This window comes from Podarcis vaucheri (assembly GCF_965113315.1).
Source record: "Podarcis vaucheri genome assembly, chromosome: 2".
In the NCBI taxonomy this organism is placed as follows: Eukaryota; Metazoa; Chordata; class Lepidosauria; order Squamata; family Lacertidae; genus Podarcis; species Podarcis vaucheri.
The window spans coordinates 115,464,788-115,483,529 of NC_138760.1; the positions used below are offsets into that span (position 1 = coordinate 115,464,788).

At 41.7% G+C, this 18,742-nt stretch overlaps 1 long non-coding RNA gene across 1 annotated transcript in view; it reads right to left on the reverse strand.

The window, feature by feature from the left end:
• Positions 1-1,316: 1,316 nt before the first annotated feature.
• LOC309525556 overlaps positions 1,317-18,742 on the reverse strand; it is a 29,437-nt gene continuing 12,011 nt past the window's right edge. The window contains exon 2 of the long non-coding RNA XR_014216415.1: positions 1,317-1,772. This is a non-coding gene — a long non-coding RNA (uncharacterized lncRNA). The remainder of the gene's footprint in view (positions 1,773-18,742) is intronic.

Below are 18,742 nucleotides of genomic sequence, written 5' to 3' on the forward strand. Positions count from 1 at the left end.
AAGAGTCGGTGGAAGAAGAAATTTAAAGACTATCTACAGAAATACTGTAAAATTAATGAAATGTTAAAGGGATGAATGTTAAAGGTTAAAACGATGTCTGATGGAAAATAAGTGGTATTGGTAAAAAGATTTCTAAGAAAATGTAAATAGGGATTGACAATTGGAAAATTGATATTTATAATAGGTTAATATCTTGAGTGAGGATAAATGCCATAGGGTAAGGACTTGCTGAATTAATTATTTGAAATGGAATACAAAAAGGGAGGTGTGAGGAGGTCAAGAAACTAGTGAATGAAGTATAAGATATGAAAATACTAACCTATTTTCTGTTTTGCTTTTTCTTTCCTTTTTTCCTTTTCTTCTTTTCTTAGCTGTTTTCTATTGTGTATTTTTAATGTGTTTTGTCTTTGTATTTTTCCATTTTTGTAGTTTTTTATGTTTAATTTTTGAAACTTTTTATTGTTTGTGAAACTTTAATAAACATTATTTAAAAATAAATAAATATTGCTTTGACAGTATACTGTAAATAGTAGTAAGTTGGGATAAAAACACCTCGGGTGACAAACACTTCAGGTTACAAACTCCACTACCCTGGAGGTAGTACCTCAGGTTGAAAACTTTACCTCAGGATGAGAACGGAAATTGCACGGCGGCAGCGGGAGGCCCCATTAGCTAAAGTGGTACCTCAAGTTAAGAACAGTTTCAGGTTAAGAATGGACCTCCAGAACCAATTAAGTTCTTAACCCAAGGCACCACTGTATTTCACTCTTTTCAAATGGTTTTATTTATGTTTTATTGATTTAATATTCTGTAAACCGCTTTGAGGTTTTTCTTAAAAATGTAAAGCAGTATAGAAATGAAATAAATAACAATAAAGTATAGAGCAGGGATATCCAACATGGGGTTGCTCACATGTTGGGCAACGACTCTTATAAGCCTCAGCCCGTACAACCAAGGTTGATGGGAGTTGTATTTCAAAAGCTCAGGGGTTTAAAATCTCATGTTTCTTACAACTTGTCATCATGAATAATTTTAGGTAAAACTTTTGTTGATACAGAACTCATTTTTAGCTTCCAGGAGCAGCTGGTCACTTCTGCTTTATAAACAAACCCAAATATATTGAAAAACGGTACATTAAAACCAAATTTCAGAACAGATACAAACATAATTTAAAAAAAAAAACACACACCATTTTTTTTTACTTTACAAACCATTATCTTCTCAATCCAAGATTTGCTTTTCATGTGTATAAAAATACTTTGTTAGCAAGGGGGTACAGAAATAATAAAAAAGCTACAATAAAAGCATTATCAGCATTTAAAAAGAAATGCTAGTGGATGTTCAAGGCATTGAGTTACAAATGAAGGCAAAGATCCAACCATTGCTAGGTGGAGCCTGGAGACATAATCCTAGAATCAACCCCTGCCCCCCACAGCCCGCTTTTGCCTGTAAATGTACTTGATTCAAAGATCACATAAATCATATTTTTTGTCATTAATTCTGATGGGCGGGGACGAGTTAAAAGTCACCCACCGCATGGAGATATATTTGGGTTTGAGAAGCAGGTGGTCCACTGCTGGACGGCCATCTTGACCAGAATCGTTCTCAAGGCCTTGTCTTCTTCAGCCCAGGTAGGCCTTGGAATTAAGAATGCTTTGGAACTGACGCGACAGAAGCAAGAGGATGGGAAATGAATTCTGATTGCTTGCTTGGAACAGAAATGTATTTGGAAGACACTGCTGAAGAGGTATATTTGCAAAAAGCAAAAACACCTCACAGCCCACTCCACAAATTAAAGCAACCTTAACAAACTACAGCTCCCAGAATTCTTTGGGGGAAGCCATGACTGTTTAAATTGTTATAGTCCCCTTGAAGGACAGAGATGCCTCAGCTTTCTAAATCTTGGCTGCCAACCTCATCTCTGATGCCAAGTCAGGTATAGAGGTGTGAAGCTGCATGTCTGCTGCCGCAACTGATTCCTGATTAAATATACACCACGGTTGGGTTGAAACAGCACTCTTTGCACTTACCTGGTTTGCAAATGATGTTAATGTGTTTGCACATGATGTTAATGTGCCAAGGGTGGAGAACCTCAGATTCAGGGGGCCAAATGCACATGTGGTCTGTGGTCCTCTGAATTCACTGCTCTGAATCCATGGCTCTGCTTCACCCCTTAGCCAGCTGGGATGTACCTTTCAACTCTTGACAATGCCTCCTCCCTCTTTGGTAGAAGGCAGATAGTTGTGTGTGTATCAGATATAACTTTCTCTAGAAAGGCAAAAGTTGCGCTCCTTGTGTTGTGACGTGGGGTTTGTGATTTCAGCTCTCTTGATATAACATGCTGGAGACAGTTCTCTAGTAACACTTCTTTATTAAAGCAACAAGACTAAAGACTGGGGAGAGGAAAGCTACATTTATAGGGACAGGGAACTAGCAAGAAAGGATACATTTTGGAGGGAACAATATCAGGCAATCACAGTCCTGCCTTTTGGAGGGAACCAATAAGACAGAGGATCCAAATACAGCAGCTTAAATGAACCAATAGTACCTGTACCCTCTGGAACCAAAAGGCAGTTACTTTACCCTAATGCAAATACAGACAATAATAATACAGATATAAAATCCTTTGACTCAATACACAACACCTTGTTTGACCCACCTTTGCCTCTCTCACCCTGCCCAGCCCTGGCATGTGGCCTCTGGAAGGCGATCCAGGAGGGAATCTAGCCCTTGATCTGAAAAGCAGCGGAAGCTTCCAAACTGACAGTTGCGCAAGAGCAAACCATGCAAGCCATTGGCCACGCCAGTAGGGGCTAATGGGAGTTGGAGTTAAACTGACCAAGGGTCTGGAAACCAAGCCCTATGAGGAATGGTTGAGGGAACTATGGATATAGTATGAAAAAAGCAAGACGTTTAGAGAGATGTTATCAGGACGTTTAGAGAGACATAGTCAAGGTACCAGAACCTCTTTCTCCCAAACTGTTCAAAATATGACACTTACTGTAACAATTTCATGGTGATTACCGGCACCATATTTGCTTTAAAAAGAAAGCACTGAAAATAAGGGTTGCTTTTTAAATTTATCGCTTTGTTTGTCACGACTGAAAGCAAAGCAAAAAACTTCCCCTCTCTTCTTACAAATTGAAACTGCCTTCCACTTTTTCAGTATTTCCTGTGAAGAATATTGCTTTCACATCCTTAGTGTACATTTGGCAGGCATCTAAAGTACATGGTTCCCCCCCCAAAAAAAAAAGATTCATGGGAGTGGTGGAATGGGAGGTATTCTTTGACAGGGCGTCTGTCTTGCTGCTGCTGCTGCTGCTGCATGTCACTGTTCCCTGTTTCTGTGTGTCTGTGAGGAGAATACAGGACACTGCAAAAGACACAGGGTGTTATGAAGGTGCAATAAGCCAGGCAGAGAGTGGTCCCTCCCTATAATGTAAACAGAGAGGCTTCTTTTCAGGAGATTTCTGTATAAAGAACACTTTGCTGAGGTGGAAGTGGGGACTAAGTGAGGTTGGAGTGGAACCATGTTTGCATGAACATGAGAATGTAAAATATGCTCTCCATTGAAATATTTATTAAAATAATTTATTCATTTACCCAGAGGAGTCATTAGGCTTTTTTTGCTGAAAGCTGCTTCCTACATTGTAAGAAGTGGGTCATGAGACCCTTGATCACTCCTCGAAATACAATCTGAACCAAATGGGTGAGGCAGTGAAGAGTTTATTGATTACAATACGTTCTTGCAAGAGGAAAGGGGTCCACAGTAGCTGATGTTCCCTCTACTCGGAGCCCAGCTTCCCTCCCTCGTCTCCCCATTGGCTGGTCCTGCAAGGTTTTCCTTCCCCCAGTTATCAAAGGAAAGGAAAGAGGCTGGGGGGGGGGGAGAAACTTCTCCTTCCTCGCTAGAGTCACCTGACTTCCGGCTTGACCAGCGGAGATAAAAGGAGGGAGGGAAGCAAAGGGCGGAGGGGAGGGGGCTGCTTCTTCCTAATTAAGCCTCCTCATTAAGCGGCGTCACTCCCTGCCTCCCAGGCGGGGGCTCCCATTCCCGCCCCCGTTGTCCAGGGTCGCTGCATCTGCCGCCGCCCTCAGATTTCGGGTGAGTGCAAAGCCAGCGGCGGGGAAGGAGGGAAGGGGCTTGGCAAGGGGTGGGGGGTCCAGGATGAGAAGCCCCGGGACGGGGAGAGGCGGCCTGCACAAGGCCGGGCGGGGAGAAGAAGAGAAGGGAGAAAAGGGAGCTGGTCTTTTTAATGGGGCCTTGAAGGGGGGGGGGGGTTCCATTGTGGAAAGAGAGAAGATTCTTCCTGCCCAGATCTGGTGCAAAGGGAGTTGCATGGAAGGAGGCGGGAAATGGGAGAGGCTTGGGCATTGCAGGGCAGGTTAATAATAATAATAATAATAATAATAATAATAGTACCTGCCCATCTAGCTGGGTTTCCAGTGCGGCTTACAACATAGATAAACCATAATAAAACATCAAACGCTAAAAGCATCCCAATACAGGGCTGCCTCTAGATGTCTTCTAAAAGTCAGATAGTTGTTTATTTATTTGAAGTTGGAAGGAAGGGCGCCACCTCCGAGAAGGCCCTTTGCCTGGTTCCCTGTAACCTCGCTTCTTGCAGGGAGGGAACTGGCAGAAGACCCTCGGAAGTGAACCTCAATGTAGAGCCTGCCTTCCTTCCTTCCTTCCTTCCTTCCTTCCTTCCTTCCTTCCTTCTCTTTAGACACCAGGTGAAAGCATTCCTCTTCTCCCAGACATTGGGCTCATTAAACAATCTATGGGCTTCACACCTGCATTTGTGGTTGTGTAAGGGGGCGGTTGTCGTTTTTATTTCTTACTGTGCTGTTCAACTCTGATTTTCTATTGTAAGCTGCCCTGTGATCTTCGGAGGAAGGGCAGTATAGAAATGTAAAGGATAGCAGTAAAAATAGGAAGCCCTGTTGTGCTCAAGCGGGTGGTTGGGACAGAGTCTCTGATTAGCATGCATAGCAGGTCAGGCTAAGGAGGGAATAATAATAGTAGTAGTAGTAGTAGTAGTAGTAATAATAATAATAATAATATAATATAGTATCATTACTTGCACCCTGCCCACCTGACTGGGTTCCTCGGCCACTCTGTAAGACTTCCAACAAGATAAAAAACACTGAAAACACTTCCCTGTACAGTGGTGCCTCGCAAGACGAAATTAATTCGTTCTGCAAGTCTCTTCGTCTTGCAAGTTTTTCGTCTTGCGATGCACGGTTTCCCATAGGAATGCATTGAAAATCAATTAATGCGTTCCTATGGAAACCGCCTTCAGACCAGGTCCGGGGACAGTCTGTCCCCGACCTCTTCTGAAGGCTGGGGGGGGGGACAAGGGCTTTTCTTCCCACCCCCAGCATTTTAAAATACCCCGGGACAGCGGAGGACTTCTCCGCTGTCCGGGGCAATCTTAAAATGCTGGCGGGCGGCATTTTAAAATCGCCCCGGGACAGCGGAGGACTTCTCCGCTGTCCGGGGCGATTTAAAAGCCCCTGGGAAGGCAGGCAGGGGGGGCAAAGACTTTTGCCCCCCGCCAGCCTACAGAAGAGGTCCAGGACCTCTTCTGAAGGCGGGCGGGGGGCGAAAGTCTTTGCTCCCCCCCTGCCTTCAAAAGCTGTCCTGGACAGGCTTCGCGGACCTCTCCCTCTGCTTGCGGAGAGTTGCCAGCATGCCGAAGCCTGCGCGCGCTGAGATCAGTGCGCCCAGGCTTCGCGGCCCCGCCGCCCGGCTTCGGAGCATCGTTCCAAAGCCGGGCGGCGGCGGGAGGTGTTCCCGCCCCGCCGCCCGGCTTTGGAGGAGCCTTCCGAAGCCCGACGGCGGGTGGAGGTGTTCCCGCCCCACCGCCCGGCTTTGGAGGAGCCTTCCGAAGCCCGGCAGCGGCGGGAGGAGGTGTCCCCGCCCCACCGCCAGTCTTCGGAGGAGGTCCGAGGACAGTGGGGAAGACGCGCTGCACTTCCCCGCTGTCCCGGAGATTTCCCTATGGGCTGTCGTCTTGCGAAGCAAGCCCATAGGGAAATTCGTTTTGCGAAGCGCCTCCAAAACGGAAAACCCTTTCGTCTAGCGGGTTTTCCGTCTTGCGAAGCGTTCGTCTTGCGGGGTACCACTGTACAGGGCTGCCTTCAGAAGTCTTCCATTTTGTAGAAATGGCCTTTGATTTTAAAGAAATGCCCTCTTTAAGTAATCACGTGATGTAAATATGTACACTAGTGGTCAAAATTGTGGAAACCTTTTGGAAAAGTGTATTTCTGAGGTTTGATGGCTCCTAACACCCCTTTTTTGAGTAATACCATAAAATTATATATCAATGGAAATATTTAATGAAAAACGTAATGCAATAACTTTTATGAAGGATTATTTATTACAACAGCAGTCATAAAGAAGAAACGTGAAACACATACAATAAAAGAGTTATACAAAAATTCTCACCCTGTCAGTTAATACTTAGCTGGGTAACCTTTAGCCTTCCATGGAGTAAGGTAAGCTTTTTAGTTCTGCAGCTGTAATAATGTGAAACTAAGATTAAATTATTTCCCTTATTAATTGGGTTTTATTGCTGGGTTGCTTCTGACTAACAAGTTTCTTTAGTCGGCTCCATAGATTTTTGATTGAGTTAAGGTCTGGGCTGTGTATTTTGGGGCATTTACTTTCCCATTAATGACACAAATTCTGTCCACACCTCTTGCTGTCATACAGCCCCAGATCATAGCACTGACTGGGTGTTTCACGGAAGGTGCAATGTAAATAGGATGTAAATCTTCTCCGATTCTCCTCACGTATTTCATGCCATCACTACCAAGTGAGATTTTGGTCTCGTTACTCCAAATAACACTGTCCCATTGTTCTGCTGTCCAGTTAACATGGGTTTAGCCCAGTCTGATTTTGTAGCGACTGCGTCTCCTTATACCTCTTCCAAAATTTAGAAATGCCCCCTTTGGTTAAGTTCCTGCCAATTTTTCTTCTAAGATCTTCAGAACTGTAGCCTTGTTCACTTAATAGTACTATTTTACATCCCTTTCTAGGTGACCAGTCAGCTCTTTGTGCCATTTATTTAATTTTATTACGTTTTACAAGCTCACTACATGAAAAAAACCTCAACCAACTTGATAGCAATAGCAAAACACATTTTTTTAAAAAATATTTTTATTGAATTTTCAAATTATAACAACAAATTTCCACAAATCTTAATTGAACAATTTCTATATCCGTATTTCTCCCCTCCCTCCTCTTTGGCTTCTCCCATATTTCCGTATTGATTTATTAAACAAATTCTATACTGTGCTGATTTTGCTTCTTATATAGTTGTCAAAACCTGCCAAAGAGTCCATATCTTTATACTGTCTTTTTCTATAGTTTATAAATGATTCCCACTCTTTTTTTGAAATCGATGTTGTGTCTCTCATGTATTCTCTCTGTCAGCTTAGCCAGTTCCGCGTAGTCCATAAGCTTGGCTTGCACTGCTTCCTTTGTTGGCGTTTTCTGTTTTCCATACTTGTGCTAATAAAATTCTTGTTGCTGTTGTCGCATACATAAACTATATCCAATTTCCCTCTCATGTATCATGATCTAAAATTAGAAGCAGGAAAGAGTCTGGTTTTTAAACAAAGGGTTTTTTCAACATTTTTTTTCAGTTCATTATATATCATTTCCCAGTATTCTTTAACCTTCTTGCATTCCCACCATAAATGAAAAAAGTACCATCTTTCTCTTTACATCTCCAACATATCTTGGATCCTGTTTTATAAATTTTTCCAGTTTTTCCAGTGTGATATACCATCTATATATCATTTTCAAATACAGTGGTACCTCAGGTTACATATGCTTCTGGTTACAGAGTCTGCTAACCCAGAAATAGTACCTTAGGTTAAGAACTTTGCTTCAGGATGAGAACAGAAATCGTGCTCCGGCGGCGCAGCAGCAGCAGGAGGCCCCATTAGCTGAAGTGGTGCGTCAGGTTAAGAACAGTTTCAGGTTAAGAATGGACTGCTGGAATGAATTAAGTACTTAACCCAAGGTACCACTGTAATTTTCTCTTAATGATATACAATCTGTAAACTTTACATTTGTTTTCATAAACTTTCCCATTCCTCCAACTGTATATTAAGCCCAACATCCGGAGCCCATTTTATTTGGGCCGATTTTACCTTCTCATCTAAAGTCTCTCCATATAGCAAAATGTTATACGATCTCTTCAATAATTTGGTATTTCCCTCCACAATTTCCTTTTGAAAGTTTGAGATAGTATAGCTGAACCCCCTTTTATTATCTTCTTTAAATTGCTCATTAATTTGTCTGTGATGCAACCAACTTTGTAAAGTACCTTTCAAGTTTTCATAACTTTTAAATTTCAAACCTTTCTCCTCTTCTATTAACAAATCTCTATATGTTGGCCACTTTCCTTTTTTATCACCCCTCCAGCTACACAGGGTCTAATCCTGCCAGACTTTGGTGGATGTCTCAAAAATTTCCAAGTTGTTGGATATTCAAATCGCAGAGCTTGTCAAAACTGAGAGGCAACTATTTACAAATCCTGTTCTTTCAGCAAAGCAGGAATTTTAGGGTTAAAAATACATTTGCTTTCGGACTTCCGGTTCGGCGCCAGCGCTAATGGCTGCTCTCTCTCCGAGCTCCGGAGAGAGGACGGCTCTGCGAGTTCGGGTCTGACCCGCTTCGGCAAGCGGGGGACCCCTAAAATCACAGGAACGGATCCTGTGAACAAGGAGATTCGGTGGGCACCCGAAGCGCCCCCCCTTTACCGCAGAAAGAGCCTTTTTAAAGGCTCCGGAACGACAACGGGGGAGCGCGGTGCTGAGAATCGCTACCCAGCCCGCAGAGTGAAGCCGCGTCGCCATTAGTGGAGAGCGTCGATTCCCTTCCTAAACAATCTGGACAAAAAAGACCCGTGAGTAAGACTGAACCTCTATTCGTGCTAAAACTATCTGAAACTAGGCTGAAAACGGGAAAGGCAAAAATTAAGGAAGTCTGCCTTCCCCCGACTGCATGACAATCAAAGCAACGAAAGTTATTAAGCTGCATCCGCAAGGGAAAATTGCTTTTAATTGCTTGAATCCGACATTTGGACTTTGACCATTCCCTCTAGCTTGCAGGGCAGAGGGGAGGAAAAAGTGACTTTACATGCTGCATGACTAATTTAAAGGAAAAGGAAATTCTCTGCAGCCTCCAACCTGGTACGAACTGCTCAAAAACAAAGGAACACTGAACTGACTTCAGATTCCTGTGAAGGTAACAAAGTGGAAGCTTTATTGTCTACTTGATACAAAGTTTTGGGACTTTCTGGATACAATTTATCAGGGAAGGCTGGGACTCTATTTACTGGGAAAGTGTTGCAATAGATATATAGAAGCCTCCTGATAAATTTGATTTATAAATACTCTTTATTTCGGTTTGCGGACATTCTGATTTGCTCCCTCTAGAGGGTAAACTAAAAATTGCTACGCTTTGGGACAGTGGAATTTTCCTTTTGGTGAAGGCTCCTGTGGGAAACGACCTTGGGATATGAGTGGCCCAGCAGATGAGATAACCACGAGAGCAAAGACAAAGCAGCTACAGCAACATAAGAAAAGAGGCTCGATTTCAGGAGCAACTTCTACAGTGACGACAGGACAAGAAAGAGGTACAGCAGTCTCCATGGATGCAGTATCGCAAGCCCTTCTCAAGATAAACCAATCCCTGGAGAATTTAACAAAGCAAACGGCAGAGAATACTAAGAAATTGACAGAGAATTCACAGAAATTGACAGACTTGACAACCAGACTTGATTTGAACACAGAATCTATAAACAAGCTCACACAAGAGAACTCCGCCACACGTCAAATTGCCGAGGAAGCCAGAACTATTGCTGGAGAGACCCAGGAAAAATCAGAACCGATCGCCAGGAAGGTCTATGACCACGACGAAACTCTGGCACTGTGGGAATTACAAAGAAAAGAAAGGAATTTGAAATTACGATTAATTCCAGAGGATGAAGGAGACAATCTTACGGATTTTTTAATGAAGGAGTTTGCTGATGCCTGGGAAGATCTAGAGGAAGACGAAATCCAAATTACAACGGCTTTCAGACTGGGCAGAAGACAAAATAGAAAGGTACCGAGAGACTGCTTGATTACCTTGAGATCGAAGGAGGAAAGAGATAAAATACTAAGACTGCATTTTGAAAAAGCCTTACAAATTGGAAACTCACCGATACAGATTTTTAAAGATATCCCCAAACATATTTTGGACTTGAGAGCTTCTTATAAGGACTTGGTCTACTTGCTCAAGAAGAACAACATTCGTTTTAGGTGGGAATTCCCACAGGGACTGTCCTTTGACTACAGGGGAAAGAAGGTGAAAATAAAGACGACACAGGATAAAGACAGGTTCCTGCATAAAAATCAAGAAGACCTACAGAAAGGAACTGTAGACCCAACTGCTGAGCAAAAGGGTGTAATAGACATCTTGAACCTCTCGTTTGGACAGAACCTTCCACCACCAACAGAGGAGGAACAACAACTGGGAGCAGTTGGAGGAATACCAGAAAAATAACAAGATGGCCCTGCAATTCCTTAGTTGGAATTGTAATGGGATGAACATGCCTTTGAAGAGACGACAAGTATTCCACATTTTGTACAGAGAACAACTGGACGTGATTTGCTTACAGGAAACTCACATAACTAGAGCCCACAGGAGACTACTTATGAATAAAAAATTGGGACAAGAATTTATCTCATCGGACAAAGTGAAAAAAAGAGGAGTTGTGATCTATGTAAAAGAGAAGTGGGCTCCAAAAATGATTTTTAAAGATGAAGAAGGAAGATATCTAGCGGTGGAGATACAAGTACAAGGAGAAAAATTCTTGATAATGGGGATTTACGCACCAAATGAAGGTAAAGCAGAATTCTTTAAAAAACTTCATGAAACTCTGATGGACTACTTGGATTACAATATGATAATCATGGGAGACATGAATGGTGTAGTTTCTACAAATATGGACAAGACACAAAGACTGACACTCACTAAAGAAGGGAGACTCCCTAAGACTTTTTTTGAAATGACTGAGAACATGGACTTAATAGACATCTGGAGAACAAGGAACCCTCTTGAAAGAGAGGGAACCTTCTTCTCCCAAGCACAGATGACCTGGACCAGAATTGATCAAATTTGGATCACTAGTGGAATGGCCCCAAAGATTAAGAAGGTAGAAATCTGCCCAAAAACCTGCTCCGACCATAACGCGGTGAAGATGGAAATGAAACTTACAACAACTGGTCAGTTCAGATGGAGAATGAATGACACCCTGTTTCGAGATAGAGAGTTCCACTTGAAGGCCCAAAAAACTTTAAAGGACTATTTTGAAATCAATCTAAGGGCCGATGTGGAAAGAAGAGTGAGCTGGGACGCAAGTAAAGCTGTGATGCGAGGGTTTTTGATTCAACAAAATTCAATAAAGAAGAGAAAGGAGAAGGAAAAAAGAGAAAAAATTCTGGAAAAGATAAAAGAAGGAGAGAGAAAATTAAGGTCAAAACCAAAGTCCCAGGAGATTTTGAGGGAGATTAAATTGTATCAAACACAATATATGGAATTAATGAACCTAGAGATAGAGTGGAAAATAAAGCAAATGAGACAAAAGTCATTTGAGTCGGCAGACAAATGTGGCAAACTTCTGGCATGGCAACTTAAGAAAAGACAGAAATTAAATACAGTTACAAGTCTAGAAGTGGATGGAAGGACTATATCTAAACCAAATGAAATAAGAAACTGCTTTGTGAGTTATTTTAAAAAACTCTATTCTCAAGGATTACAAAATGAAGAAGACATAGATAAATTCCTCAATAAACATGGATTACAAAAAATCTCTCCTCAAAGTAAGGTGGTTCTAAACCAGAGAATATCAGAACAAGAGATAGAGGGTGCCATTCAGGACATGCAACTGGGCAAATCTCCAGGGCCAGACGGACTGACTTCCAGATACTATAAATCGTTAAAGGAATGGCTGATTCAACCGTTAAAGGATGTCTGTAATGAGATCTTAGAGGGAAAAAAGGCACCCGAATCGTGGAAAGAAGCATATATTTCACTCATACCAAAGACAGAGACTGAAAAGACTCAATTGAAGAACTACCGCCCAATTTCGTTACTTAATGTGGATTACAAAATTTTTGCAGACATTTTAGCAAAAAGATTTAAAAGAGTACTGATGGAAAAGATTCACAGAGACCAAGCAGGCTTTCTCCCAAAGAGACACCTCTCAGACAATGTTAGGAATATAATAGACATATTGGAAAAGTTGGAGGTGAATATAAATACTAAAGCAGTTTTGATATTCGTGGACGCGGAGAAAGCCTTTGACAATATCTCTTGGAGTTTTATGAAAAAGAATCTTCATGGGATGGGGGTAGGCCAAGGATTTGAGAATGGTATGGATGCGATATATTCAGAACAAAGAGCTAAGTTGATTGTAAATAATGTAATAACGGAGGAACTTAAGATAGAAAAAGGAACACGTCAGGGATGCCCAATTTCCCCATTGCTTTTTATCTCTGTTCTGGAGGTGTTGCTGAATATGATTAGAAATGACCAGCAGGTTAAAGGTGTACAGGTCGGAGCAAAACACTACAAGTTAAGGGCTTTTGCAGATGACCTAGTTTTGACTTTACAAGAGCCATACACTAGTACGAAAAAGGTGTTGGAGATAATTCAACAATTCGGCCAGGTAGCTGGATTTAAATTGAATAAACAAAAAACTAAAGTCTTAGGGAAAAACTTGACAGATATAGAGAAGAATAAGTTTCAAGAAGAGACGGGTTTGACGGTGACTAAGAAGGTGAAATACCTAGGGGTTAATTTAACATCTAAAAATCTGAATTTGTATAAGGACAACTATGAAAAATGCTGGACAGAAATTAAAAAAGATTTAGATATATGGTCAAATTTGAGATTATCAATGTTAGGCCGAATTGCAGTAATTAAGATGAATGTATTGTCTAGAATGTTATTTTTGTTTCAAACTTTGCAGATTATTGACAAGATGGACTGTTTCAAGAGGTGGCAGAAGGATATTGCGAAATTTGTCTGGCAGGGCAAAAAGCCCAGAATAAAATATAAAATATTAACAGATGCAAAAGAAAGAGGGGGATTTGCCCTGCCGGACTTAAAATTGTACTATGAAGCAGCAGCATTCTGCTGGCTGAAAGAGTGGATGCTCCTCGAGAATACAGATATCTTGGATTTAGAAGGTTTCAATAATGCATTTGGTTGGCATGCATATTTATGGTATGATAAAGTTAAAGTGCATAGTGCCTTTAAAAATCACATTGTAAGGAAAGCGTTGTTCAATGTTTGGATGAGATACAAAGATTTGTTGGAAAACAAAACCCCTAGATGGTTGTCACCTTTAGAGGCGAAGGCTCACAAGAAACTCAATATGGAGGTCGGATGGCCAAAGTATTGCGAGATTTTAGAACAGGATGGAGAGAGACTGAAATTAAAGAGCCATGAAAAACTAAAACCCAAAGTACAAGATTGGCTCCACTATTACCAAATAACGGAGGTTTTTAAACAAGACAGGAAAATTGGCTTCCAGGTGGAAAAATCAAAACTCGAGACAGAATTGCTAGAACCCAATACTAAGAATTTGTCAAGAATGTATAACTTGCTGTTAAAATGGAATACACAAGATGAAACAGTTAAATCAGCTATGATTAAATGGGCACAGGACATTGGTCATAATATAATGTCTGCTGACTGGGAAAGGTTGTGGAACACCGGAATTAAATTTACGGCATGTAGTGCCTTAAAGGAAAATGTTATGAAAATGGTTTATAGGTGGTACATGACCCCAGTTAAGCTAGCAAAAATTTACCATTTGCCTGACAATAAATGTTGGAAATGTAAGGAAACTGAAGGTACTTTTTACCATCTTTGGTGGACGTGCCCGAAGATTAAGGTCTTCTGGGAGATGATATATAATGAAATGAAAAAGGTATTTAAATATACCTTTCTTAAGAAACCAGAGGCCTTTCTCTTGGGCATTGTCGGCCAATCGGTGCTAAAAAAGGATAGAACTTTCTTTATGTATGCAACAACAGCAGCAAGAATACTGATCGCAAAGTATTGGAAGACACAAGATCTACCCACCGTGGAAGAATGGCAGATGAAAGTGATTGACTATATGACATTGGCGGAAATGACGAGCAGAATTCGGGACCAGGGAAAGGAGATTGTGGAAGAAGACTGGAAGAAATTTAAGATTTACCTTAAGGACTATTATAAACTTGATGAAGTTTAGAATGTCGAGATTCTACAGAGAGAAAGGGTTGCAGTAATATAAGATTAGATTAAGAAAGGATTATGATGAATTAGAGTCGGAAAAAACATTTATAAGTTGCTATAAAATTTGGACAGGAGGATGCAGAAAGGGGAGGTATGGGGAAGTCCGAGGAAAGAAGTTTGTGAAAAGATATTATGAAAGTATATTTATTTGTTTGTTTGTATTCCTTTTTGTGTTTGTTTGTTATAAAAACCCTTGTAAAATTAATAAAAAATATTATAAAAAAAAAAATACATTTGCTTTCACTCAGAGGCTGAAATGTAGATTTTTGGGGGCTTTCATCTCATTCCATCTTATTCACAAAACGTCTCTGCAGGGTTCTCCCCTGAATAGCAGAAGTACGGCTTCCATTTTTAATACTTCTCACTTTGAAGTTCAAATTGAATTTAAGTCCAAATTTTTAAATTCCTCTCCAAAAGCTTCTTTTTCTTTTACCTTATAACAGAAGATCTGTCACTTCAGAGGGCGGCTTTTAGGCTTTGGTTATTCAGGTGTGCGTTGGAGCCGACAGCCCGCCTCGACCGTCTTCCCCTCCCCCACCCGCTGCTGATGCAACTGCGGGAGCCGGTTTGACGGGAGACCTGGGGCTCAGCTGGACCCCGTTGCAGCCCCACTCTTCTGCAGAGTTTTGTGCAGGTGGGGGGGGGTTTGCCCCTAAACCTCTCCTCGGTGGCCTGAAATCCCCCTAAGGGCTCGGTCTTACTCAGACAAAGCCCTGGGCGCTGCCATTTCCTCCACGATCCAGCCTGGAAGCCCACAATCACAAAGTCAACTCTTTGTAACATTTATTGTATTTTATTACATTTTACAAGTTCACTAACTGAAAGAACAAAAAAATCCCCAACCAACTTGATTGCAATCACATAACACACTGACAAATGTCCTGCTTATTTATGTTGCAATCCTTCCTAAAAGTTGTTGTATTACATTCTACTTTAAATTACAGTGGTACTTTAAATTACAGTGGTCTGTTCTTAACCTGAAACTGTTCTTAACCTGAAGCACCACTTTAGCTAATGGGGCTTCCTGCTGCCGCCGTGCCGCCAGAGCACAATTTCTGTTTTCATTCTGAAGCAAAGTTCTTAACCACTGTATCTTTCCGTTGATATATAGTTTTATGGTATTACTCCCAAAAAGGGGGGGAATTATGAGCCATCAAACCCCAGAAAAACACCTTCTCCAAGGTTTCCACAATTTTGACCACTAGTGTATGTTGTCTTCTAGGTCCAAAGACACACATGCACATACAGATAGCATGAGCAAGCAGTGCTCCAAAGTGCTTCTCTTGAGAACTTGCCATCTAAGTTGCTTACTCACGGCAAAAGCTCCTATTTCCCAAAAGGACAGGAGGGGGAGGTCTCTCCCCCACTTTTAACCCACCCACTCCCACCGCACGGAAGGCAGAAGTCTTGTTCATTCACAATCCCTGGATCCACTGCCTCTCCCAGGGGATCCAGATGCAAGCAAGGTGCCTTGTTCTTCTTTATTCAAGGGCCACCCATGTATTCAAAGCAGTCCTTTGCAGATTAAGTCTTAAGTACAAAATAAGTACAAAAACCCGACAAAAAGACTCACAGGTTTATAGTGGCACCTGCTTTCCTAGTCAAGATTCCACATTGTCAGACTGCAGCTCACAAAAACGTAAGCCATAATACATTTATGAGCCTTTAAGGACTGCAAAAGATGAATAAGCAGAAGCATAGTTAATCTATGGACTTCCATCCCACAAGAGACAGTGATGGCCAGCAACTTGGATATCTTTAAAAAACGGATTAAGCGGATTTCTGTGCTCTGCCATCGCAGTCCTAGGCAATAATGCTTCTTAATACTAGTTTCTGGAAAGCACAGGAGGGCAGAGGGCTCTTGGGCTGAAATCTTGCTTGCTGGTTTCCCACAGGCATCTGCTTGGCCACTGTGAAAACAGGATGCTTGACTAGGTGGGTCTTTGCCCGATGCAGCAGGCTCTGCTTAGGTTCTAATAAATTGCAATAGTTTTACAGTTACATGTGGCATAAGAGCACTTCAGTTTTACTTCTTACTCGTAGGAGAGACTTCTATTGGAGCATGAGATCATTTCTTCACTTCAAAAAGAAAAAGACAGCTTCCGGGTTGGCGCCATCACCGAATGGCGGACTCCCTCCGAGCTCCGGAGGGAGTCTGCTCGGCAGGGGCTGGGTCCTACCGCGCCGGTGACGCGGGGACCCTTAAAAACCACGGGCACGGAGCCCGTGGACATGGTGACTCGGCTGGTACCGCAAGCGCCCTCCCGGCTCGTGAAGGAGCCTTTTTAAAGGCTACAGATCGGGTGCCGGGGAGCGGCGTGGTGCTGTGAGTCCTCCGCTTCCCCTGCCGAGCGCAGCCGCATGCCATTCGACGGAGAGCGCTGGCTTCTTCCAAAGGAAATTCGGACATTTAACAACAACCCGTGAGTAATTGGCAAATGGGTATAAAAGGAGGGAAAAAAAGAATTTTTTTGGATTCGGTACGAGCGGGGGTGATCTAAAAAGGAAGTCAGTCCCCCCCCCTGATTGTAAACATGCCAAAACAAGGACTGGGAAACCAAGATCGATCTAGAAGTTTATTGCTGACAAAAATTATTAATTCCACGATGGAAAACTACAAGAATTGTGCTGGAGGAGAAAAGTGGAGGGTGAGAGGGAAAAGGCAACCCCCCCCCCGGGAACCAGGGCGATTCGGAGAACCTGGCGAAGAGAGACGGAGAATTTGACAGCTGTCAAAGTAGCTGTCAAATCTCGAGAATATAAAGAGGACATTGTTACAAGTATCTTGCTGGTTAATTTTGTTACAATTTGATATAATATGGACATAAACTGTCGGGGGGAAAAAGAAACAACAATTTGACTTTTGGATTAGAGGATACAAAGTTATTGCAATCCCCCTAGAGGGGTTCCGGGACATTACAAGTGGCGTATGTGGAAAACTACTCTGGGATGTGTACAGGTCTTATCTTCTGGGAAAGCTGCAAAACCGAAACACTATTTTGTCTACAGAGGTGACTACATTACAATAGAATGTTCTATTGAAACAAGGAAGGAACTGGATGTAAGTTTTAGTTCCTGATCAACAAACCTCTGTAGAGATACTAGATCTTGGAATAAGAATGTTTTAGCAGCTGAACAAGACAAGAAACCTGAGACAGTAAGAACAAAAGAACAAAGGACCAGCTACGACACGGAAAGAACAATGGGAGGAGCAACAATGATCAAGGAAAATTAAAGGCCTCTATTAGACTGGATAAATTGAAGTCAAACATCATTAAAACAAATAAACTTAAAGAAAACCGGCAAGATGGAGAAAAATTTGGCTGTGGACTTGAGATCTCCAGGCTGATTACATACAGACTGATGGACATGGGGAATTTAAACTGGGGAAGGGAGGGGGAAATTTAGAATTTAAAGGCTATGTAACCAACTTTATGAACCTTTCTATATCTATTATCTTTTATTTCTTTATATAACTTTGATATTTTGATCTAACATGTTTTTTCTAAAAAAAAGGGGAATTCGTGGAAGGAAAGGGGAGCAGATCTTGGGGTGAAAATCTTTTTTCTAGTTTGTTAAAGATGAAGAGTGATGCTGAGATTGTATATATTTAAATTGGCTAATGGGTACAACATATTAGATTAAAATTGGGAAAGAGAGCTTGTGGAACCAACTTAGGGAAAGGGGAATACAGTCGGGAGGGGAGGGAGGGAGTCCCAGAAAGAAGGCTATGAAAATAAGGGTTTAAATTTCTTTTTCTTTTTCTTTCTTTTTTTATCTTTTATCTTTTTTCTATTCTGTTATTATTGGAAATTTTAATAAATATGATTATGAAAAAAAAGGAAAAAGAAAAAGACAGAGATGTGTCTTATAAGCCAGTTCCACTATAGATATCTACTATAAAATGATGGTGCTTACTTCATTGTGAATGGAGTGATCATGGGTTTCTCTTGCCATTATCTCATCGGCATTCCTAAAAATTTGGAACATGGAGACAGTGGACAATGGAGAGGGTGTTAAAATAAGAGAAGGTGCACATGGGAATTGACATGTGCTTAGTTCATTTATTGTCTTTCCTAAAAGTCTAACAGGATTCTCTCCCTGCCCCAAACAGGTGAGGAAGATGATGGTCAGGATTCTACGGAGAGGTCTGTGAAATCAGTGGGAAGAGCAGAGAAGCCATTTAAATGCAGGGAATGTGGAATGTGCTTTAGTCACTGGAAAAATGAGGAAACACCAACGAACTAACACGGGGGGAAAACCGTTTGAATGCATGGAGTGTGGAAAGATCTTCAGTCAAAGTCGAAACCTTAGACTACATCAACGAACTCACACAGGGGAGAAACCATTTGAATGCATTGAATGTGGAAAGGGCTTCAGTCAAAG